Below are 27,006 nucleotides of genomic sequence, written 5' to 3' on the forward strand. Positions count from 1 at the left end.
ATGGATTGCTAATAGCAAACAGAGCAATAATAATAGCATGCAGCAGAGTAAGGGTGGGGTACCCAAGGAATGGGAATTTCACTTTGAGGAACAGCAGCTGCTCTAAGTTGCAAAGACATATTAAAGCATGTTACATTGCCAGATCTGCTGAATGCCCTCTTGCTTGATATTAGTTGTGGGGGTATGATTGGTGCTCCTGAGCATAAGTGGCCATACTTTCTACATTTGGCTTTGGGCTTCTCCAGAATTCAGCAGTTTCTCAATAACTTTTTCAAAGTTTCTGTCAAACAAGTGGATGGCAACCTCTGTATTATCTGCCTTCCTTGACTGAGCACCTCAGAACTGCAGCAAAGAATGTCATCCCCTTTTTTTAAGTGAGGACACCGATGAAATTCATTGGCTAATCCTGCTAAGGAACACAGTATATCGTTGGCTATTGCTGAGGATGCTGGCTGAGAATTTAATGTCAGGACTGCTGCCTCTCCACTATTGCCAGCTAGCAATTCTCGGTCTTCTGAAAGTCCTGACAAACTCAACCCTCCACTGCTGGGACATGTTGATTCCATAGAGAATCCCCATTGTGCAATATACAGAACTTCTCCATAACCACTGGGAACAAAAGCCACTTGATCCCATCTTTCTGTTGCCTCACCAGATCCACTCAGGTGAGGCTAATGATTTCCCCAGCACTGGAACCTTGAATACACGGAAGCTGTCCACTCACTGCCAGAGAGATTTCACAAGGGGAAGGACTGGACTATAGAAACCAGTGCAGTATTTGCAAGAAATATCTTGAGCATCAACATGACCCAACGGATGATGTCCACTCCTATCTGCTAACTAGTGCACTGACACTAATCTCCTGGTGGGATACTGAGGCATCTGAGAAATAAATTCACAACCTGCTTAAGTGGTGATTCAATCAAACTTTCATCAAACTGAATATACATTATAGATCTGCTCAGTCCTACTATCTATCAGTGAATCATTTTTTTCTGTGTTCATGTTAGCTTTAAAGTCCCTTGTGATCATGACTTTTTTTTTTTTTTTTACAAACAAGCATATATCCAGAAAACCAGTGTGTTTGCATTCTTTTACTTCAAATACTTTTAAGAAGCACTAACAGCAGAAAGCCACCAAACTAACAGCAAGAGATTATCTGTGAAATTCACATTTCCATATACAAACAACATATGGGGCATACAGAAAATGATGCCAAATCATTTTACCACACAAGATCTGAATAATATTTTGAGAGCATTCACATGGACTCTGACAATCATACATATTAGCGGAGGATTTTTTTCCCCTGAGCACAAAGATTTCCTCCTTAAGGGATATACAATTTGTGTGTGTGTTCATGTAAAACAAATGTCAATTCTCATTTCACAGCTAAGGAAAATATTTGGATCAATAACACATTCAGTTAATGTATAACAATGTCACTCTTCCACAGTGCATTTGACTTAGGATTGCAGCTGTGGCTACATTTAATGTTCTAGGAAGGCAGCAAGTGATACAGTTTGGAGCAGAATTGCAAAGCGTATGTTATGGCTGTGGATAATGAGGACCCCCACCCCCAGGATTTGGAAGTTTGGAAGAAATCTTTTTTTTTTTAAAGTCACATTGAGCCAATTTCAGAGCTTTCACTGTAATTTTTGTGTTTCACACCTGAAGATGGTAGGATATGGCTTATTTATTTATTTATTTATTTATTTATTTATTTATTTATTTATTTATTTATTTAGCAATTGTAATGGGAGGGACATCACAGGTTGGCCTTTTATTACCTAAATGTATTAGAAGTAAGTTTAACTGTTCAATTTCAAAATCAGTGCCTTCCAAGCGGACCTTCAGAATCTAGGAACACAGTGGCATTGCCCAACAAAGCTTGCATCCCACTGGGTCTCTTCATCCAAGGGGTGGTATCTAAAAGGAGATATCTTCTTTTTGAATCTTTCAGAAACAGCCTTCAGAGTAATATTGAGAGCAGGTGGGCCATACCAAGAGCTGGAGAAGAATGGAAAATCCCATTGATTGCGTGACATTAGACATATGTACTTTTTACAACATTTGCACGCCTTCCATAACTAACTTCTCCAGATGAGTAACTTCATGTAATTCAAGCAGTCACTTGGTTGTATTATTAATTTAGTAAAAATTAAATACTTACCAATCCATTTTACCAACGATAGCAAGACCTTCAGGCATTTGCTAATTGGGTGGAGAGCTAAAAGTGGGGCATTGTGGGGCAAACCTGCCTCTCTTACACTTCCATGTATTCAGATGAAAGGTCTGAAAAGAAACTTTTCTTCTCATACTTGCAGTGCATTAAAGTGTGTTGGCAGGGATGGACTGTAAGACTTGGTTTTAATTACCAGTAAACCATGGAAATAATGCTAACAGGATGGTTCATGAGAACTTTAAGAAATTGATGTATTTTGCTTTGTTTATTTAATTTTGGGTTCATTAAAATGAGCCTTTTGGTTGATTTCCCCCACCTAATCCTTGCTTCAGCTGTTAATCATCAACAAGAAAAGATAAGCCAACATTTGGCAAAGCGGTATGGCTACTGTGGCAGCTTTACTGGGTCACAGCTAGAAACATTTACATTCAGTATGATTTTCTTGTTCTGGGGCTATTTGCCTTAATTAGAAACTCTTGGTTCAGACGAGGTTATGAGATGAGCGATGTACCGCATCTACAGTTAGCCACAGCCAGTGACAGATGTCACATTTTCCCTTTACACATCCTTGTGGCTCCCTTCCCAGATTAATTTTACAACATTTAGGCAAGCAATTAATTTGATTTCTGTTTATGAGAGCCCCAAGCTGGCCCTTAAAGGTTCTAGATTTTTATATTTCCCTCATGGGTAGTGAAACTAAATAGGACAGTCACCCCTTTGTCCTTAGTCATCTAATAAATCAATTTCATTCAGGTAAGGAGGATGGGAAAGAAAATGGATGATGCAAATATAGTTTGAAATAGTTCAATCTTTAAGTTTATTAGTATTTAACCCAACACTCCTACTCACAAAACTGATGTGTATGGGTATATACACACTAGTGTTGGGTTTTTGTTTTTTCATCTTAATTTGAAAATGAGACCCACAACATGGTCTCTTAATTCAAAATGTGCCCACCAGGCAAAAAAAAAAAAAAATTAGAAAAACAAATTAGAGATGTTCTCTACTTCTATAGTTACAGCCGTGCAAAAACCCCTGGTGGAAGAAGAGCTGAGCCCAATAACATTGCCTTCTTCAGGTGGCTTCCTCACTTTATCCCTTCAAATGATGCTAGGAATATTAATTTCCAAAATTTCCAACCAGCATGCTAAATGGGATTTCTAGGAATTTGGGCCCCATAGCTATCCAGCTGCTCCTTTTACCTCCAGTAAAGGCAAGTTTGAGACTTTCTGAGCCTCAGAATTATGATCTTGATCTGTCTTGATCATGATTTTCTTAAGGTTGATACTCTTCTGTTGATGAAGCCCAGAACTGCATTTGCTTTTTTTTTTTTAACTAGTTGCATCACATTGTTGGGCAATGTTCAGTTTGTGATCCACCAAGCCATTGAACTTCTTTTCACATACACTCATTGAGTGCTATTGTTCGATCAGCTCAGCATTGCTCTAATAGTAGTGTGTCAGTATTCAGCAGCTAAGGGCTGTGACATCCTGATAACATAATCTGGGAAGAAAAAGTCTACTTTTTTTTCTCACAGAGAGAAACTAGGAAAAAGAGCAGATGTGCTGACAAGGGGAAGGAGAGACTTAGAGGCTTAAAGAGAGACGTTGAGGGAAATAGAAGGATAATGGCTGGTGTTACACACGCTACTCCCAGGTTCGGCTTATGGTCACTCACTCACACACTCACAGCCTGTTGAGGCACGCGGATCTTGTCAGACCCCTTGCTTTCTACCTGGGTTTTCCAGTTAGGTGCGGCTGGAGCAGATAGACACACAGCCCTGGTCAACAGCTGGGAAATAATTAGGGATACACACAAATCACTTCCAACCAAACACTGAGGCACAAGAGGTTCTTTGTAATACATGGAGACCTAGTGAATTTAAAGTAACAGCAAAACTTTACTGGTTTCAAGGTACATTTGCTCTTTCTCATACACACACACTCATCCACACTTACCCACGTCCTTCCCAACTAGGCTGCCAGGCACTATCTAGAGGGACGGAAGCCACCAAGTCTGGATCCAAAGATGACTCAGATGACTCAGAGTGGGCGGGCTTTGGGACCCCTTTTATCCCCCAAAGTCCTTGCTTTGTTGATTCACAAGTCTGGCAGTTGTTGATGGGATTGGGGTTTCCATGTGCTCAGGCCCAACTTCTTTTGTCTGGTTCAGGTCACATTTTTCCTTTGTTTCCTTAAGGACTTACTTCCTTCTTATCTACCTCCCCGAAGGGATCTCATAGACAAGATTCCTGGTTTTTGTCCTCTCTGCTTATGTGCCTGCTTCATCTTTAGGTTATGGCAGCTTCAGCCTAGTCTCACACTGGCAATCCAAAATGGATTCTGGACAGTATTGGCTGCTGAAGCCTCATTAATTCCAGAGAAGGCTGGAGATGACTTGTGAAATGAAGCTGGATGGGCTCCAAAAACCATGAAAGAAGGAAGCTGTGTGATGAGGGACATATTCTTAGAGCAGATAGCCCATGGGAAGAGAGAAGACTCCATTCTGCCAGTTTGAGAGAGATTGCCAGCCAGCATAATTAATGCCCTTACTTAATTCTAAGTAGGGAGGGTCATAGAAAAATACGCATAATAACAAGATAGGCTTTACTAGATGTGGGCAGTTTTAGTTTACCAGTAAAGAAAGAGTTAAATTAGTTCTGTTTGACCAAGCAAACATAAATTGTTTCCACTTTACAGTATTACTGCTGCTTATCAGAAGGGATGTAGGAAGGTGGGAAAGCAGGGGACAGTCCAGCAAAGGCAGTTGTAAATGCCTTGGGCCACACCATTTAAAAGAATCTGCACTGATGAAAGAAGTTTCTCAACTTGCTTATGCTGAAATAAAAGAGAAAAAAAAATCACAAGAAGGATTTTTGGTATGCTATATGATGGATCATTTCCTTTCAGCCTACAAAGCCCTCATGATACACCAGTGCTTATTTTGTCATCTTCTCTACTAGAATCTGAAAGGAGACCTTGTCAAATGTTTTGTTGAGGTCATGGTATGCTATGTCCACTGTTTTCCCAAATCCTGATTTATTGATACCTTCCCTGTACAGGAATGTACCATTTTATATACTCAAGCAAATGATAAAGCTACAGCTATATGCTCAAGACAACATTCCAAAATGTGTACCAATAAATTCTGTTTCTGCATTCCAAACAATGAAAAAAAAGAATTTTAAAATTTTAAAATATATTCTAATTTTTAATGCTAAAGTACATTCTGATTTTGACAACAGAAAGATTGTCAGAAAGAATTCAGGTGTTCCAAGAAAGTTAGTAAGGAAATAGTTCAAGAAAGCAAGCTTATACTCCCACCTGAAATACAAAGGTTTTACCCAAAAAACAAAAAAGTTTAAAGATGTTCCTGAACATCATTTAAATGTTAGACCTCACTGTTGATATCTCACAAGAGGTATCAGGGGTCATTAAATACACTGATCTTGTTGTTAAATACATTGTGAATATTCATGAGGAGGTGCTTCAGTTTATTTCATTATAAGCACTCAGTAAGTTCTGTGTAGTTTACTTGAATGCTGAAAATTACTTACTAGGTCAATATAAAAGTTACATTTCATCCATGTACATGGTGTCATATTTTAACTATATATTGACCAAGTAGTTGTGTTCTATTCTTTAATATATATTTAATATATTATATTTACCTAACTGAAATGCTTTCTAGTCCTAATAATCAGAGAGGTATATTTAAAGCAAACCCAGGTCTCATCCTTGCCTCATATAAAACAGCATCTTTCTCTGGCATCTACCTGACACTTTAGACCCACCTTCAAAGTCAGTGGAGTATGGAGAACCCAAGAAAGTTTAACATTCATATACAGTAGGGATAATCTCATTTTATCAATATCCTAAATAACTATGTGAGGGTCAGTTCTCACAAGGTCAGAAGGAAAGAGTCTGAAACCAGACAGCCCATAACCAAACAAAGAACAAGTTTCTCCTGCTCAAAAGAAAGTGTCTTCCAGCCCGTTACACTATGTGGGTGGAAGAAAAAGGTGCAATACTTGATTTCACTATAAACTGGGCTTGCATTTGATACATAGCAGTTACTAGAATATTTAATAGTTACTTCACTAGCTTTCTACAACAAATCTGCTTTGGTGTCCCTGAATGCTTGTTTGTGCCAATTTCCAGTCCAGTTTGTTGAAAGAAGCCAGACAACAGAGCTTGGCAACTGACTACGTGGTCTAGGCATGTGCTTATTGGATTTATACACATAAACAACGGTGAAGTTAACACCCTGCATGGACTTCAGGAACAGTGGAGGCAGAAGAGCTGTATTAGATGGTGGGGAAAGACCCATTCCTGCATCACACCACTCATGTGGGACAATGCAACAACTATTTTCTGACTTGCTAGTGATCATTCCATTTCATTAGTGCTATGATTCCTTATTTACAGTATATGCTGGGTGAAATACATAAATGCATGTACAGTATCTTTCTGGAGCTATACTGATGTAACAAAAATGAAAATGGTTCAAAGAATGGGTGCCTAGACAGGGTTTTGAATGCCATATACAGATGGATGGATACCTCAGTGGAGAAACAGAGTTTTGTTTTGTTTTATTTTTTGAGTGAAATCCATCTGAGTTTTAAATTTGTTTGTGCCCTTGGTAGTCACTATAACTTTCTGGTCTTAAAAATATTAATACAAGAACTGCATTACCATATTATACACTTTTTTAGAAATTGTTCACCTTTCACCCAGTTAATAACATTTGTAAAAGCTCTTGTTTTTCATGGTATATATAAAATAACAGTTTGCACATGTGCTTTTTCATTGCTTGTCTGTACTGATTTTCCTATGGAATTTTTAGTGGGAAGGGACCACAGAAATGATTCCAATTTTATAATGAAGTAAACAGCATTTCATAGTGTTGTGTCAATAATAAACTGAAGAAGAAGAAGAAGAAAGAAAAGTAACCCTAGTAGTGTTATCTGGATCAGATTTCCAATGTGTAGCCAAAATACACATTTTGAGAGGGAATATATTTCCTTGGCTTTCCTACACATGTAGAGAAATCGTTATACTATACAGAGGAAACCAAAATTATGCCAGTGAATTCATTCCTTGGGGAGAGACAGAAAGAGAGAGAGACAGAGAGACAGAGAGAATTATTATTGTTGTTATTATTATTATTATTTCCCATTATTGTGTAGACAAAGAAGCTTATTCCTTCATATTAAAAAGTAGAATTTTTACATTTAAATACTACACATGAAAATTCAAATAAAGGTACAAAGTGTCAGATTTCAATATCTGAAAATTATGGTTAAATTGTGTGAAATTCTATAAAATGCTTAAATAACCCATTATATAAATTTGGTGTCTCTTACTAGTTCTTTTTCATACTGCAATACTTTGGCATTACTATCATCACCATCTTCATCATCATCTCCACTTCAGGATAGGATTACTCTAAGAGCAGGGGTATCCCTATTTAAGAAGACCTCAATTTCTGGCACAAACATAGCAAACAAAGTAATTACTCTAAAGGATCCTCCTGCTTTTCCCTATCACGGGTCACTGATGACATCCTGTGATGGACTGGAATGGAGGAAGGGGGGTGAAAACGGTGCTCTCGTTGAGAGCGTTGCTCTGGAGATAAGCGGAGAAAGCTGGCGCATCCCTAAACATTCCAGAAGATAGTGAATAGCTGTGCCTGGGAACTAGTGGTCAGTCTGAGAAGATTCCTGTAAACAGGCGCTGGCTAATAAACCTTGCTGATTGAACTTGCATGGTCTCCAGGAGTTCTTTGGGCTAGGCCTGACATCAATCTTCTCAGACTGACCACTAGTTCCCAGGCACAGCTATTCACTATCTTCTGGAATGTTTAGGGATGCGCCAGCTTTCTCCGCTTATCTCCAGAGCATTGCTCTGGAGACAAGAGCACCATTTTCACCCCCCTTCCTCCATTCCAGTCCATCACACATCCAGATCTTAGGGGTGAGAGGACTGCTCTGTTAATATCCTACTTCACATTTATTGCATATGAGGATGCCCTTCCATATGGTTCAAAAACATGACCCAATAGATAATGTGGCAGAGAGACCGAAGAGTGGGCTTCACCTGATGGCGCTGATCTTCATCTCTAAAGCTGGGATAGTAATGTTTGCCTGAGGGCCAAATTAGATAAGGTGCAATTATGGAGGAAGAGACCAAATCAGATGGCTGATCAATCCTTTCTCCCTCTGTCCACAAAGAAAGAAGCAGCCAACGGTTACAGTAAAACCTTGGTTTACGAGCATAATTCGTTCCGGAAACATGCTTGTAATCCAAAGCACTTGTATATCAAAGCAATCACCCACAATCCTGCAGCGAGAGAGAGAAGAACCATTGGCTCAGTTGTGATCATGTGACGTTCGGCATCACGTACTCCTATTGCAAGACATCGCTCGTTTATCAAGTTAAAATTTATTAGAAATGTTTGCTCGTCTTGCAGAACACTCGCAGAACAAGTTACTCGCAATCCAAGGTTTTACTGTATATGCGTATAGTCTGCCATTTTATTTATGGACCAGTTATGGAGATGAGGAAGCATGTATGAAAATGCTCTCCAGGCTTTCAACATCTAAATAGCTGCCCAACAATGAAAATTCTCCTCCAAGACTCTTTTTTGGATCCCCCCTAGTTGCAGAGATACAGCAGATCACTTTAACCGGGATGGCTGTGATTCCCCATCCTGGAAATAGTTCATTCAGGAGGATTTGCCCAATATTGGCAGCTTGCCTGCTGATTTTTTGAGAAGCAGAGGAAGATTTCTTGGAGCTGGTCCAGGGGTCTTAGGCCCTGGGTTTGTATACAATATTTTTCCAAACAGAATATCTGATATTGTGATGGAATGGAATTATGAAGGCCAGGCTCAGGGAGAAAAACATTTGGGAAGATTGATGTCAGGCCTAGCCCAAGGAACTCCAAGAGACAATCCCACAACATTGTGAATTCCTTAGGGAGGTGCCAGTCTCATCCTCTTGTATCTCCCACGCTCCTCCAGCGAGCTAAGAAAATGTTTTTCTCCCTGAGCCTGGCCTTCATAATTCCATTCCATCACAGATATATTGCTTTTACTGTTGCAATTATTGTATCGGTTCTGTTTATTTTTCATGTGTTAATGTTGCTTTGTGTTTTATTTTTGTTAGTGCTCTAAAGAGGTTTTTAGTTGACCAATGGGACCAATTTTTTTTTTATAAAATAAACATCCTTTCTGTTGCATTTCTTTCCTAATCCTTCCTCATTCTGCTCTTACAAATGGTTTGTTTTCTGCTGACTGAGTAACAAGGGTGAGATAGGAAGAAGAAAACAGGAAAGAATTCTGAATACTTTGGTAAAGCAAGAAAACTGGAGTGCTGGCAAAAGTCTATCAATTCTTTCTACTTAATGTTATCCTGATGAAGCTCAAAACACAGTCTTCTCTCTTTGTCTCAATAAGGCAGTAGAAAGTTAGTTTTATGAGAATATTTTCCATGGAAACAACATAATTCTGCCCCAACTCCTTCTATTGCAGTCTATACAGGCTTCATGTTTGGATAGCAAACAAGTTGTCAGTTTGGTTGCTATGATCATATTTTCTGTTTTCTTCCCACTTTTGATTCAAATAAGAATGATAAAGGAAACAGGCAAAAGGGAATTCAGTATCTGAAATTTTCATTCCAAATATTCTAGCCAGCAGGCTTAAAACAGGCAGGTACATTTTACACAGTTCTGATAACTATTTGAACCTGCATTAAGATACTGTTTGAGTAAAACATTTTTATAGCTGATTTCTGACATGTTGCAACTTATTTCTCACCCCATTTAAATCTACCATAAATTCTATCCGAAGACCTCTATTATAAGTCCCTAAATCCACCTAAGTGCTCAAATTTTGACTTTCTAAGTTTGCTTGGAGATACCACGTCCATAATTCTGAAGTGCTGCCCTTCAGAGGAAGCATTATGATGCGTGATGCTTTTCAAGATAGTGAGAGCAGACTCATGTTACACAAGAGGGCCTTTCCTTCCTTTATTTTCAGTGAAGCCTATGCATCCCTCCACATTTGATTGGGAGGTTCTCTCAATCTTCTAGAGCACATTTACAAAACATACAGAAGAAATCTCCATCCATTCTCACCACAATATTGGTTCCAACCGAGATACAGATAGCACTGGATTCCCAAATTTCTGAGAAACCTCTACACATTGTAAAATTGTAAAAATGGGTAACCAGAAACACTCACCTATAAGCACTCATGGAGAACCAGTTTCCAACCCAATCACTTGTGACAGAGAAATGGATGGAATAATTTTGTCACAAAAATGGAAAAGATTAATTCTGTCACAAGGGCAGCTAGAGATGATATTGGGTCCCACTATATTAATTCGTAGGCAACAAATTATAAACAGCACCTTACTGTAAGCTCAAATGTTTATAATAGTTCAGGAACCAAGAATTACTGAAGACATTTGACTTTGGAGTCCAATCAAGATAATTTTTCCCAATGTGGAGACAGAGAAATTTCACCCTCTCAGGCAGCTGTAAGAAGTATGAATCAAGGAAGAGAAGATCAAGCCACACAAGTACAATTAAACTGATTCTAGCTTATTTTAACGTAATGTGTTTTCTTTAACTGATATTTCTCTCAACTAGGAAAAAAAATCATGTTCTAAGAATAATGTTTTGAATGGTAACTGTGGCAAGATTACTGTAAGCACAAAGATGGAAGAATAATGAAATACCCACAGTGGACAATTGGATAATAAATTGACAGCGCTTGTGTAAATGGCAAAGCTGACCAATTTGGTCAAGGAAAAAAATGATAGAGACCTTTTTGAAAGACTGGAAACCTTATATGGACTTTTTGTTGAAAGAAGAAAAGACTGAGTTGATGATTGATGGATTTGGGACCAAAAGGGGTTAAAAGGGAAGGGGAAAGGAATTACAAAGTAAGGGGGGGAAAAAAAGAAGGAGGCAAAAGAGTAAGATGGCAACTACTCAATAGAAAGAAGGGCCAAAGTCATAATTCTATATTTCCTTCCTTCCTTCCTTCCTTCCTTCCTTCCTTCCTTCCTTCCTTCCTTCCTTCCTTCCTTCCTTCTTTCCTTCCTTCCCTTTTCTTTTCTTTTCTTTTCTTTTTTCTATCTTTCCTTTAATTCTTTATACTTTTATTGCATTTAAAAATTCTAATAAAAATAGTTCTAAACAAGAATGTTTTGAAAAGAAACCTTAACAAATATAACTCGTATGTGCATTCCCAGTACCTTTCTATACCAAGAACACAATTAGTATGGGTCTCAGACCAGCCCTTGACAATTGATTCCCACAGTAATTTCAAAATTGATATAAAATTACATATGTATGCCATCTTGAGCTCCTGAGTGAAAGGTGGGATCTAAATCTAGCAAATAAAACTGACCTCTTATATTATAAATACACATTCAACTGTTCTAGGGGCTGCTTTTAAATCAAAGTTGGCTGAAAATTAGTACTAATTGATAAGTGAAGAGCTTACTGAGTAGAAAGTGTTGAATCTAATTGTGCCAAGATTTGGGTTGCAGCTGTGGTCCTCTTATAAATATTAAACTCCTGTGGATAGAGTCTTGTTCATGAATGCAGCAGTTGAGAAAGCCTCCAGTAAAATCTCTTTGTTTATGATCTGTTAGTACTTAAGGAAAATGGATTTGGTGCAAAGGCATTTAGCAATCATCCATTCAGCTTAGTTAAAATTGCACAGAAATGGCCTCTTCCTGCACTACAGTCTTCAAAATGATTTCAAACCTCCACCATGCTAATTTTCCTAGTATGTAGCCTGATTCTGTATGTTTGCTCAGCCTTCCCACTAGTTTGATCGGATTCGTGAGTAAGGGGGCAAAGGAAGAAAGCCTTACTTAATAGATTGAACAACCAAAGCTTTGTTAATGAATCAGTGAAGATGACTTTAATTAGGGAGGGCAAGTTCTAATTAGGAGGCTAAATGGCTAAATATTTGCAGGTTATTTTAGTTCTGGTGTTTGTATTGGTCTGTGTTCCAGTAAAGTATCAGCTCAGGAACAAGGAAGAATGTTTCTTTATTGCACAGTGAATATAATTTAATCAAGATCACATATGTAATCTAGCCAGGGACATACAGAACTAGCTTTTCCTTCTATCCAGCAGCAGGATGAAAAAATCAAGATGGCAGGCAGGCCATGCAATTGAAGCCCTACCCCTTTGCATGTGCATGCAACATTGATGCATGCATGAAGAGCAGGGCTTCAATTGCACAGCTGTGCCTGCCATCTTGACATTTGTGACTACCCTTCTGTGGATGCCCCTCCTCCCATCCCAAAGTCCATTCCCATTCCTCTGTTCTTCTGTAGGGAGCCATAGAGACGACCTTGGACAAACTATGCAGCAACAGTTACAAAAAAAAACATGCTTTAAGCCTGAGAAAGAAAGGCAGCTTTAGAAAGAAACTCAAATTGGCTCCACCTTACCTCCATGGGATGTAAGAGGGACTGCAGGGAAAACACAGCCAGGCTGTCAAGCTTCTGTTACTGTAGCCTATAACAACAAAGCAGAATTCCAGTCATTCTTAAGGAGTCTGTTTTCTGACCTGGCCTACTTGAAGGGCTGACATCTTTGGACTGGAATATCCCTCAATTATAACTATCACATCTTCTCCTCATGAAAAAAAAAAAAAGCAAATATAAAACATTTCTAGCTAACCTCTGCAGAATAGAGATCATTAACGCTTGACTCTAGTTGCCAGTGGGCCTTTACCACCCACATCTATCTCCTATGCTGAGCTGTTTTCCAGCTTTCTGTTAAGACCTTCTGGGCCTTCACCTTCAGCTGCTGAGATTTTTCTTCAGGAATGTTATAACTTGCAAATGCTGCCTTTAGGCCAGCAGTCACTGAAGGGCTGCTAGCATTATGCAGAGAGTAAATTTCCTGGCACAAAGGACCATAATCTCCTACTATTAGATACCCTTCCAATTCCATGGGACAAGATCAGCACCAACCTTCTCAAATGCCTCAAAGAACTTGGTGACAGTGAGAGGCTCAGACTGCCAGCACAACTGATACTTTAGCTGATGGAATAGCTTATGCTTTTATTGGCAGTGTCTTCATTGATTCATGGCCAGAATAGCCATCTCAAGCTCATTTCTTATACTTTTCAATCCCTAAGTGACAGTGGCATCTGCTGCAAACCACAATGACATCATCATACAAATGCTGCCGTTACATACTTGTGTCCCAAAGTCTGATGCAAATATGTAAACTGCAGCCTTTCCAAAATGACCTCACTACTTTCTCCGCCATGCTAAATGACCTTTGTGAAACTTCAGGAGCATCTCATGATAGAAAGTGTATGCGTATAATTCATATGTGTGATTCAAATACACCTACATAGCAACAGCACACCTGACATGGGTTTCAGGCCAGTCCTTGATAATACGTTCTCATAATAACTTCAACAAATCATCATGGGCTGTCTCATCTTTGATGTGTACAGCATCCTATCTGCAATAGGAAGGGATTGCACAATCACAACAAAGTCAGTTTCTGAGGTTGGCTCATTGTGCATGGAAAGCAAGGTATCTCATGAGAATGCATCTGCTATGAACATCAATTTACCTAGGGTGTAAGAGAAACACAATTCAGATTTTTACAGCTTGATCATCATTCTTGAAATTGAATTCATTCAAAGGTTCGTCAAAACTTTGATCACTGGTTTGTGGTTTCTCCACGCACTTCCTGTCAGTAAACTGTGGTCTCCTACATACACAAGCAATATTCTGCATCAAGCTTGGTCTGCAAGGCTGAGATGTTTCTGGATTTCCCAGGAGCACTAATCTTTAACACAGAAGCAATCTATAGCTTTTAGTTCAAGACCACACTTCTTCCTGCAATACAGTGCAGCACTATTCTTTTTTTATTATTATTATTTCAAGAATGGCTCACACATTTTGCTTAATGGCCAAAGTAAGTAAAAAAAAAAATGTTCAGGTCATTAATTATTCTCAGAAATCTTTGCACATTTTTCTTAGGTATACCCCCACTGCACTCCTAAGCTATTCCTGTCCTGTGCTTATGTTGCCTTGACTCTAAACCAGCTTAAGAAAATCCTGCCTGGACTGAGATATTCTGGCAACAGTTTGCAAGGTACTGTATTTATTTCAGACTGCAGACTCCCATGTCCTTCAACAGGACAATTCTCCTGTTGCAGTGCCCTCCCATCTTTTTGTATCAGGAAAGCAATGGCCAATCATTTCCTTCCTGTGGATGGATCTTCCTACACAGATATGCTTTTATACGTTTGCTCACACATGTAAAAGCATTTATTATTTTACCACTTTGATACTTCACTGAACTTAAAAGACTCTGAGTGGGTTACAATAGGTCAAAATAATAAAAACAATAGACAGGAATCAAAATTATTTTTTTATAAAACCCACAGCGATAACAAATCAAATAATATGCCAACTTGGTAGATGCATATGAAGTTAAATTAAACTTACATATGCAAAGCTAAAGCATGAAAATGTACACATGTGCAGGAACAACAGCCAGCTTTAAAATAAAAACATAATTTCTTGTATTTTCCCAATTTTTCCTGAATGAAGTCTGCTGCAGCCTGTTATAGCATATTTTTCTAACTAACATATAGGTTATGACATTTCTGTAACATGCAGAATGTCCCCAGTTCAAAACCTGGAAGAAGTTATACAAATATATGTATACATGGTATACTATATATTTCTTTTTCTCAACTATCTACTTTTCCACTAGGCTTTTTTTTTAAAAAAAATAAAATCTGCTTGTGTTTTCATCATTTTTCCAATGAGGGATTTGGAAAGTAGGTATCTCAAGGAGAGAAAAATAGTAATAAAAAGAAAGAAACAAAGAACATTCCTAGCAGGTTTCAAACTGGGGATATTCTGCATATCAGGCAAGTATAATTATTGTGCTAGTGAAGAAGTTCTGCAGTAGCAAAAATTTCAGCATACATTTTTCAGGAAAAGCTGGGGAAATGGTGAGGGGATTTCCTGCATCTGAGAAGTAGCCAATCCAAGTGCCAGGGATGTGCTAGAAAAAAGTAAAGCCCAGCAGCCAGGCAGATGCTGCACCTGACCTGACAGAAGCAGAAAACTGATGGATTGATTATGTGCCATCAAGTTGTTTTCAACTCCTAGCGACCACATAGATAGATTTTCTCCATGACAATCTATCCTTAACCTGGTCCTTCAGGTCTTCCAACAGTGCATCCATCACCAGTGTAACTGAGTCCATCCGCCTTGCTGCTGGTCAGCCTTTTCTTTTCTTCCTTCCACCTTTCCCAGCATTAGAGCCTTTTCCAGAGAGCTGGGTCTTCACATAATGTGTCCAATGTAGGGTAATTTAAGCCTGGTCATTTGTGCCTTGAGTCAGAACTCTGGGTTGATTTGTTTGATGATCCATTGGTTTGTTTTTTGACTGTCCATAGTATTCTCAGGAGTCTTCTCCAACACCAACATTCAAAAACATCAATATTCTTCCTATCCTGCTTCTTTAAAGTCCAACTTTTGCTTTCATAGATTGTCACAGGGAATACCATGGCTTGAGCAATTAGCAGAGCAGGACAACAGGCCCGGAAATTGCATTTGTGGTGGGTGATGAGTGAGCGCAGGGCAAATTCTTCCATTCCTGCCCTCCAGAAACAGTTGCTGGCCTGTACTGTGACAGGCAGACAACATGATAGTTTTAGATAAAGCAACATGCTTTAGACTGAGGTCCAAATTTTTTTCTCCTCAGGTTTAGCCCTTCACTAGCAATGTCATCACTCAAGAAGGTAAGTTCTGGCACCTCACTCATATATTTGTCTAAATTTAATTTTAGATTGGTAGCTTGTTGCTACAAGATTTCCTGAAGTCTTTCCCCCCGTGATGGTCCCGTATCATAATGTTATTTACTGAGGTGGCAGCATTATGTGTGGTAGAGGCCAAAGCAATTCCAGATGGGAGCTGAAAAAACTAAAGACCAAACCGAGTATTAAAATATACAGTGTGGAACTCTGTGAGTTTCAGTTGACTAAAATTGGGTGACACGTGCATTTTACTGGGAAAAAAAATGAACAATTGGCAAATTGTGCCATGATTTCTTCTCTAGTGAGGGATTTGAAATGCATTATTAGATAGCCTTGTTAAGATTCTTGGAATCTACACATTCCCTAATTTACTATTAGGTTTATACAAAACGATTTTAAAAAATCACCTGTTCTATAGGTTCTTGAACTTTTCATGTGACTCACATGTTTCTATCCTCATGACCTGTTCCTTAAGCTGATCATAACGTACCAGTAGCACTTTTCCTGATAGAACCAAGTGCCAGGAAAGTACATTTATCTACCTGTAAGTGAAGTTCCCTTAGTAGGCTGCCTAGTCCTATAAAGACATTGTGATATATGAAAAGAAAGAATTTGTATTCTTGCTCAACTACAAAAACAGGTTGGATCAGATTAAGTTTCCTACAAGCAGCCACACCTGAAATAGTCCACCTATGTTTAGGTGCTACAGGAAATGGCAATTTAAATGATGCCTGCAATTTACAGTCTCATAATGATATCTGCAGGCTTAAGTAGGCTGCTATAAGATTCACCCAAGTGGGAAGAAATTTTAGTCTGGGATTCAGGGCTTAACATTCATACATTGGAAAAATGTTGAGATCAGTTGAGATTACTGATTTTGTAACCAGTTTAAAGAAGGAATTTGTTCCATGCACCTCAGGAAGCTGAATGCATCTTCTATTTAGAATTCTCTGAGTCCACAACAGCTGTATGTTTCCCTCCAAGCAGTGTTCAACCATTTGAGCAATGTATGTGTTCTGCAGCATACTAAAGAATCAGTATTTCTCTCTGGCATAATAGAGCTTTCCAAATGCAGTACATTGTCCATACCTATGGGGCATGCCACAATTCCTGCATTTGATTGGGGGGGAAAATGAACAATTGGCAAATTGTGCCATGATTTCTTCTCTAGTGAGGGTTTTGAAAAGTGATGTTCACACTTTCTGCAATACCAAAACCAAAAGCAGTATTGTATTCTGAGGTGGGATTGATACCAGTACTGTCTTGATTCCAGTCTACTTCCTCTTGTTCAACCCATATAATAAAAGATACTGTTGTGGGGCATGTAATGCCTAGTCAGATGCAGCCATCCACTGTTCAGGCTAATCACATTTTTAGGAACCAGGAGACACCACAGTATTATAGCATGGCTTAGATCCAGACTTAGTCATACTTTTTAGATGGCTTGAAACCAATGGGATTTTAACTACCCATAGTGAGAGAGCCAGTTTGGTGTAGTGTCTAAGGTACCAGGTATCAGCCCTCCCAGTAAACTAGACAGGAAACAGAAGCAGATGAGCTAATTCTACTTTATTGTAAGGCTACATTAAAAGAATCTTGCAAATCTGAAAGTACAGATTTCCTGCCATCCCTTTTTACCACCTAATCAGTTAGGGTGGATCCTTTTTAAGTTTCTTTCTCTGCCCATTACTCTGTTGAGGGCTACTCCCCCTTTTGTCTGATCATTCCCTGGGCAGCATCTCTTCCCCCACACCCCCAGCATCCAAGGTCATTTCACATTTCATGACACCAGGCTAGAACCCTAGAGATTGTGAGTTCTACCTTAGGCACAAAGCCAGCTGGTCACCTTGGGCCAGGCACACTCTGTCACCTCTAGGAAGAAGGCAATAGCAAACCACTTCCAAAATTGTGCCAAGAAAACTGCAGGGATTTGTCCAGGCAGTTGCCAGGTGTCAAGACTGACTCAAAGGAACCAAAAAAGAACAAATTGAAGGCCTATGGTTTTCAATGGTTTGCTCCTCTAAGTATGATTAAGTCTGAATCCAAGAGCATGCATTTTCCCATTCTTTCTCCTCCAGGAAAACTGATTCCCTAAAAATGATGGACTTGGTGGATTAACAGCATCATCAGAAATATTCAACAGGCCTGGCAGCATATTTCTCAGTTTTTGCACCCATTTCTTGCAGGCAAGCAAAAAAGGGTCTCTTATACCATTTCATCTACAAGGATACTGATTACATCTGGAATATTCAGTTTTATGGAACACTTATTCTCAAGAACACCAACAGATCATTTATGTCCTCTTTTGACATGCTGATTCACAGGGTTTCTCCCCCCCCAAAAAAAAATTAAGTTTCGATAATAACATCTCTGCAGCTGTCACTGTCAGAGGTTTGTTCAAAACCAGCAGACATGGAGCACAGAGTTCAGTATCACTTAATGAGTCAGGCAGCATACAAGTTTAATAAATTATTGTTATTATTAGAATCTTCACTGCACACTTCCTTGCTGTGGTTGTAAGTCTAAAGTCTAAGATCTTCTAATAAACACACACCTGTTCTGTAATGATTCGCTCCCTGACCCAGGCAGCGGTCCCTATTTTAGGCTTGCTCTTTAACTGTAACCATAACACCAACCATAGCTGCCCCTTTATAATGGATCTCTTCTCTGCCTGGGTAACAGGTGTTTTGCTTTCTAACTAATCTCTGACCTCCATTATCCACTCCATTTAATTCATCTGAGAGCTGTTCTGTATATACTAGGTCTTGACATAAGGATTACATTTAATTTTTATATTACCAACAGCCTAAGGCACCTTGGTAATAATTTCAATCCATCCTACTACTAGGCTTTGAAATGATTACACGGTAGAACACAACAAGGACTGAAAATGAAAACATGTTCCAGGTTGTTGTTTTTTTCCGCAGCCATGCGCCAGTGAAGAGAAAAGCAAAGCAGAAAGAAAAGCTATGTGCAGGCCAACCTTTTGGCAAGCGAATAGACTTTCCCTTCTTGTATCACCAGCTCTGCACATTCAGCTATCTGCAGAAAACAATACCGGAAATGGGTAGGTTTCTTCCATGTAAGGCTATTTCCCCTTTTAAAAGTAACTGTGTATGTATTTTTGCTTCCTTGTAATACTTTAACAGAGAGATGTTTAAATACAATTTTGGAGGGCTCCTGCTGCTGCATGCCCCAATCTGACAGGCCACTGAGCTGTTGGAAAGTGAGAGTGTCTCAGATTTATGTCTTCCTGGGAAAGTTGACTACTGCAGTTCTAATTGGCGGTGCTATTAATTCATGAATTGTTCAAGAGATGATTAATGGATTTCTTGATGCTGATTGTTTTGCTTGCATCCTTGGCTCCTGACTCACATGCAGAAATCTCTCCCCATGCAATGATTTGCTGACTTAATATAACACTTTGTGCTTACATTTGTGTCTAATTCCATGAATAATTTTCCTGAGGTTATTTCTTATTTTTACAGAATTTCCCACAAAAAGAAAGAAAAGATGTTAATGAGGTTTCGTCTAACGGGGGGGGGGGGTGTGTGGAAATTAATGGTACCACAGCATCTAATTGATGATGGGCCAAGCTCGTTGTCTTTTAAAATGTTTAATAATAATACAAGAGGAATGCATCAAGCACATTATCCTGGATATGACATTTCACATAAAAGGCATAAAGACTCCTTGTAAAGTAGCTCTAAAAAGCTGAAGTCTCAAAATGGTAAACAACCCTTCCCTTTTTTATGCTGAAAAAAAGGATAAATGTATTCGTATCTGCTGTTGCTGGTGCAAGTGGGAATTACAGAAAATAAGTATGGTTTTCTTCTGTCTCATCACACATGATATAGACTGAACACAAGCTGCAACTTCTTCAGCCAAGTTCTGTATATTCATTTATGCCTTAAGCTATGCTTTATCTTTTTTTTTTTTTTTTGGTAAAGCATAAAAGCACCTTGGAAGGAATAGGAACTATGTTATTCTAGGAGTGAACAAGCTTTTCCCACAGATGCAGCTGGGGCCAAAGTTGGATGTTTCCCTGCTAGCTGATCCATGTATCAGACTTTCTCCAGACTAATACTGGAACTGAAAAGCTTGCAGCAGGACATTCAAGGACACAGCTCTGATAAGGTACAGTACTTTTATTTGCAGATACTAAAGAAAGCTTAGTGTCAAAGAAAATCAACTTCTGCAGACTCTAGGATTCAAGTCCACTGATAGCAGTCCCAAAGTTCAAATCCTATGTCTCATTCTCCCTCCCTTATGCCAAAATGAACAGAGAGTTTCTCATTGTTCAGACTGAAAAGTGCTGGCACTTGTGCGGTGTTATTGTAACAAACACATCTGCTCTCAGGCACGTTGCTTTTGACCCTGGCCAACTCTGATGGGATGAGACCTGTCTAGAACAAAATCTGGCTAGCATTCATCTCGTTCTGAAAAAAATCCACAGGGAGGTGGGCAGGGTTACACTTACTTTCCAAAAACTACAAGGTGGCCAAGGAGTTGCTTTAATCTTTCTTCTACCTTAAGAAGCTCAGTACATTCACAGCAATTTCAAAATCTTAGAACAGCAATGGCTTCTGCATGCTCATGTGATTGTAAATGTGTAAACCAGTGCCTATCAGTAAGAAGCATATAGACATTTGGTGTTCTCTGTGTCATGCTGATAGCTAGACTAGCAAAGGAATGCTTGCAAAAGATTGTGCATAAGAAGTCCAAAGGCACTGAGATCTAGAGGCAAACCCAGGTCCAGTTCAGCAAGTCAAACGGATTAAACAAGGGGAAAACATAGGTGGTCTGAATGGACAGCAGCCAGGAAGGTCCAGAAGTGCCTGTTTCTGAATCACATTAAGGGTAGAGGCTGGACAATGGCCCCAAAAGTTTCAGATGTGTGCAATTGAATATTTGGAAGCAACTGCTTATACTGTATATGGAAAGCTGAGTCATTTTCCACATTGACACAGCTGGAAGTGATTTATAACTTCAGGAAAGACACAGGTCCTGCAATAGTTCTGTTTTTAGCAGGCAGTGAACCTCAGAACCAGCATTTTAGGAGACATCTCTCTTTAGGTCCAAGGGAAGGGGCCTCCTCTGTTCATCATCAGTTGTTATAATACCCTGATAGCAATAAAGACCTGTCCAGAAATCCAAGTAGTTTGTGAGTGTGTTTGCCCCAAAGAGTTTCAAAGCCTCCCTAGATAATTCTCCTGCCCAATTTATACCTGATACAATTAAGATGGAGTTACTGAAACTCTTCTTCCTCTGTCTTACTTCCTCCGTCCCTCAGACTAAAGAATCTTTTCTGCAATAGTCCTGTTCCCTCCTTTAACTGTCTTGCTACCTCCTCTGTGTTCCCAGGGTATGGTAGTCCTTCGGGTTCGAAGAAGACACACCATTAATGCAGTTCATCTATGGACATAGAGGTGGTTCTGCAGTCCCAGTCTGGAAATGCAGAGTTTAACACAATGGGGGCACTGGAAGTCCACTGTTATAGTAACTCTGGTGTTATTCTGTGATGCTGCTCATGGTTTTCTATCAGTTTTTGGCAGTGCCTGTCTTCAAAGCCAGTGGAGGCTTCATAACACAAGGCTGGCCAGCAGGTTCTGTCAGCAGCTGCAGCTTCTAGTTCCCTTGGCCAGATCGCATAGGGTTTCTTTCACAGCGTTTTTGTAGCACTTGCATAGTCAACCTCAAGGTCTCTTCCCAGACTCCAGTACACTATAGAGCAACTGGCGAGGCATACAGTGGTCATCCATTCTGATGACATCCCACCCGCCACATCTGGGCTTTGATCCAAGACCTCCAGGTTGGAGACACAGTCCTGTTGGCTACCCTCACCTGGTTTGGTCCATCTGCTGAGACGGTTTATTGGGGTGTGCTACAGCATGTTACAGCTATTTGGAGCCACAGGTGAGTGCTGAGCACCAGGTGGGGACTAAAGGTGAATGAGCAGCCCTAGAAAGGGCACTACAGGCCCTTCCACCAGAGGTGCTACCCCTCCCTGGACACCCCATACACTCCAGGTTCTGTTAGATATTTCATCACAGTACAGTTACCTGGGATACTTTACTGAGCACAACGGAATGTACATATATTCAGCATCAGATAGATCCCATTTCTTCAAAAAATAATGCAGGGGACTATTATTTACCAAACATTGTGCTCAAAACATCAAAAACATAATTAAGCAACCATTATGTATCTAGTGGCTTATGTAGATGTTCATGTATGTGTATTAGGGCTAAATTGAAGCTTAGAATGGGTGATTTGATTAAACAACCCTTTGATCACATCACCCCATTATAGCATATTTGTGACTCAAAACAGGCCTTTGTTTCAAAGAAGCCATTCAAATCTGGTGGCTCTGAAGCCTGTTGCAACTTTAATTCCATATGTGGAGAACAGTGCGGGGGGAGTAAGTAAGTGCCTGACTAGACATGAGCAGCCACCCAATGTGATTCATTTCTCTTTTGGAGAGACAAGACTAACATTGTCACAGTCAGCTCTCATTTTTTTTAATATGTCCAACCATAAACTCTGCTCTCTGTTGTACTAATGGAATGTCCCATTTCCAGGCTGGTTCTACCATTCTAACCAGGAGCTCAGCCAAGCTCTTAGCATTCTAAACATGGGCTTATGGCTGTTTTTGCTTTTGAAAATCCTCTAGGCTAAAGGCAGAACTGATCATGAGTTAGCCGCCCCATATTTCGGCTGCTGTAAATATAGGGGCAGGGTGGTAAAATTTCAAATGTCACTTTATCTGGGCTAGCGTCTTTCTCTGGGGCTTGCAAGTCTATGTGGCATTATATCTCATTGCACTATACTACTTCTGCTTCTCCTAGGTAACACCAATAAGTCTGAACCCTGAGATTCCTGCCAGTGATGAGGGGGTCCTTTCTGGGGGGGGGGGAAGCTTACCATACAGGTATGCCCACACTCTTTGCTCCCAAAACAACCATTGAGCAGAGGCAGTAAAGCTCTATTACCCCAGAAGGGCAAATCAGTTATCGTTCTTCCAAGTCTTGCTCAGAAGAGTTTGAGCTTTGACAACGTGTCATCCTCAGACTGACACCCCCTGAAGCCAGTGATGAAAGGACCATCCCAGAAAACCCATTCATCACAGGCAGTAAAGCACAAGCCTGTGACAACCTAGAAAAACAAGTGGAAAAGCCAGAGCTTATTTTCAATACAGTTTTGAATATTTGTAGTTTTAAATTGGGGCAGGATACTTTCTGCACAAATTCAGCCAACCGCTCTATGGGCTTTTTGCTAGACAATGTGGAAGGTTCTTTTGCTATCCTTTCCTCACCTCTACTATTGCTGCCTTTAAGGGAGGGGACTGTTTCAAAACAGTGTTGGGGTGTGAACCCTTTCAGGTATCCAACTGACATTGGGCATCCAGTTGTGCCAAAAAGTGAAGCACTTCAGATGTTTTGAACTGCCCTCATTATGGCTTATGGGTGAAACCTTTTTTCTTTTTTTAATTGAACCTTGAAGTAGGTTTGCTATCAAATCTTGAATCACAAACTACAGTCTGGAAATCTGCTGGGAAAAGAAAGCAAGGAGAAGCAGCTGTGCGTGCACATCCATACACAGAAAGTTGGGAGTAGCTCCTGGACAGCCATATAAGCCTGGAAAAAGACATGGTTGCTTTAATGAGTCAAAAAAGGTGCTTTGTAAGCAGTCTTTTGTGCCCTGTGAAGCACTTCTTTCAAAGCATTTGCACAGCCCAACTATAACATTGCAGATATTAAAATAACAATGTTTAGCAGTCAACAAACATTCCTCTTAAACCCAGAAATACTGTGGATTTCTTTACCCTTTGAAGTATCTATGGAGGTAGTTTGGACAACTTTATAGCATATCAAGGCTCTCAGGGGGATTAAAGCAAAGAAGCAAAACAAAACCTTAGAAAATGAACCCTAGTTCCATTCTTGTTTAATATTGGTTGTCACATTGATTACTTAAAAAATGCATGTGATATAATTGTGTATTCAGCTAATGACAAATAATGTTCTGTCATACTGTATGTGTTATAGAAGACAAATAAAAACTGCTTCTCCGATAATGTGACAAACAAGTATATATTTGTACTGCATACATATTACTCTGGCAGGGCTATCAAAGGAAAGACCATTTTGTTTTGGAAATTAAATGTGGGACAGCAAAACAGCAACAAGTTTTTGTTCTATAGTACCTAGCACATAGGACCGGAAGGCCTGGCGCAATATGGTTCATGGGGTCACGAAGAGTCGGACACGACTTAACGACTAAACAACAACCTAGCACAGGTATTATAGCTGCAAGGTACAATGTTTATTTGTTTGTTTATTTAAAATAAACATCCAGGAGAGTAAAGTACCCAAAGGTTATGTAGTGTTATGGAACAGAGAGAGGGATGACTATCAACAACAAGACACTATCAATTGATCTGTTACAGAATCAATTGCTAACATACCAATAGAGGTGACAGTTGATAAATGAGGGGGTTGTAGTTCATAAAGCACTATGACTTATGGACATAAAAGCTTATGAGTTGATGGAGTGGCCAAAAACAGTCAGATGGGAGGGGTGACAGCATGGCATTTCTTTGGGAAATGCAGTGATAAATAAGATAGCTTAAGGAATCTAAGATCTTTCCAGTGATGGTTGAGACTGGATTGCCTTGAATTCTACCAGCTACTCAGCTAATGCTAGGGTGAAAACAATTCAGACTTGTGGTGCCTTAAAGTTCATCATTAACAAGTCAGAAGACCCATGGAATGCAATTCGTATTTGAGGATTGTGTGTAGAAGGATGTTTGACTCTAGGCAAATGTGATGGAATGGACTTATGAAAGCCAGGCTCAGGGAGATAAGCGTGTTCTTAGCCCCCAACAGGAGCGTGGGAAGTTCAAGGCTGGCACCTCCCTAAGGAATTCACGGTGTTGTGGCTGGCTGGCTTGGGAACTAGGGTTCAGTCTGGGGAGATTTTCTGTCTGGAGGTTGAAGCTAATAAACGCAACAGAACTGTATTTGCATTGTCTCTTGGAATTCTTTGGGCTGAACCTGACAGCAAAGTCGTTGCTGGCATACAAGGCACCATTGTGCAGAATTTCACTTAGCACCCCACAAAACATTTTTTCAATATTCAAAATTTATTAAATTTATGGAAGGTCCTGCTGGATCACCGTTGTGGGCTCTATCAGCAGTCTCAGTGGCCAAATGCACATGAGCAAAGTCACTGGGGCTGTGCTGTTGATACTGTTTCTCTTATTTTACTTGCAGTTGCCACCCTGCCCTCCAGTGTTGTACCCCTGGATGGCACACAGTTTTCAACTGGGTTGCCAAGGCCCTATCTCCATAACTTTGTCTCACTGACTTTTCCAGTGTATGTAAGGTCTCAGAACAACAGGACGATGACTAAATTGGAAGGTTAGCTTAACCTGTCTTGGCTTGGTCTTCACCTAGCTTAATTCCACATTTGATTACAGCCCATTAGCTATCATTTCAGACTCCACAGCATTTGCGTAATTTGGTCATCATGATGTTTTTTGCAGTGGCTTTTTGACACTTTCCCATTGAATTCTCTTATTTATGGGTGATTTTTTTTTTTTAAATGCCAGTAGCTCAAGTCAAAAAGTGTAATGCTAGATCTAAAAATGATATGTATGCATGAGTTTTCAGTAAGTTGGCAAGGCTTTTCACAGAATGTATTATTTCTCATTTAAAGGCAGAAAGATTTTTCAGAAGTAAAAAAAAAAATCTTTTCTCAGATATGAGTTTTATTGAATCTCGTGGTAGATATTTCTTATTACTCCCATGTAAGTGTGCATAGAAGTTCAAATTTACCCACACTTGCCCATTATTTTCTATGAGTCACTGCTTTTTCTCCTCAGTTCCTATCCCCACACATCTACTATGACTATTTGGAAAAAAGCACTATATGAAACTCTTACCCACTGCACTGAATATGAGCTTTTCACCAGAGTGAGGGCACAGAAGCACAGATGTTTCCTGCATTCTGACATAAAGCCTTATTATATAGTATTTCTGAGCACATTATTTATACCAAGTATTTGCACTCTATACGTGTTTTAAATGCATTTCTATTCTTTCCCAGATCATAAAGAGACAAAGGTCTGCATCCAACAGTGTGCAAATCTGTCAATGCTTCAAATTGTTAAAATAGTTGGTCCTTTTACCAATTTGCACAGCTGCCTTGGAAGCTGCTGCCAGCTGTTTTGGGGTCACCTCCCCCCCCCCCCCCCGGTGAAGCAAGATAGCCAGGCATGCACATACTGTACATACAGCACAGAGACAGGCAGGAGCAGCTTCTGAAGGAGTCATGAGAGCTTGGGAAAAGGTCTGGCTGCTATAACAATTCAAAAAGAGGTGTTTTCCATGCATTCTGAAACATCCCTTCTGAAGAAGCTGAAAATCCCCAGATCTCTGCCAATGCAGCAAGATCTCCCCTTTCTTTCTTCATCTCTCTTGCACACCTTCATGTCCCAAAATTTTGGTCCAGGACCTCTGGAGGAGGTTTGAGCATTCAGAAGTTTGTGTACGGTAAAGGAAGGTCCATTTCACCAGTAATACTCATTCCATTTGTATATCAGCACAATTGGACACAGATATCTAAAGATTTTTGTGTTCAATTCAGTTGAGCACATTCATTTCTCATGTTGATTCTTCTGGGAACAGTGAGTCTTTAATATTGAAACCTGAGATCAAAGCCTATTAAGGAGACAATGAAACAAATCCATTACTTGGGAGAAATGATTAATATGTGAAAAAAGAAAATAAAGAGCTATTTCAAACCTTTCAGTAGTTTTTCAGCAGCTTTATAGTACAATGTAATAGGTCTCAGTTTTCAGTGGGTTCGCTGCTAGGAAACGAATAATTATAGAAAAATGGTATAAATTCTATGCTTATTTTTCTCCATTACTATCATTGTCCAGCTTCACATAATGCTTTGAACACCTCTTTAAAACTCCTCTGAGA

At 39.6% G+C, this 27,006-nt stretch overlaps 1 long non-coding RNA gene across 1 annotated transcript; it reads left to right on the forward strand.

The window, feature by feature from the left end:
- The first annotated feature begins 1,256 nt into the window (after positions 1-1,256).
- On the forward strand, positions 1,257-24,715 carry LOC148216648 (uncharacterized). The gene is made up of 4 exons (XR_015794745.1): positions 1,257-1,680; positions 18,946-19,085; positions 20,034-20,155; positions 21,383-24,715. It is a non-coding gene; the product is annotated as an uncharacterized LOC148216648 (long non-coding RNA).
- Positions 24,716-27,006: the final 2,291 nt, after the last annotated feature.

Source organism: Python bivittatus, unplaced genomic scaffold (assembly GCF_059951505.1).
Source record: "Python bivittatus isolate LINGU-HERP-01145 unplaced genomic scaffold, Pbiv_v1 ctg000080_np1212, whole genome shotgun sequence".
NCBI classification, from domain to species: Eukaryota; Metazoa; Chordata; class Lepidosauria; order Squamata; family Pythonidae; genus Python; species Python bivittatus.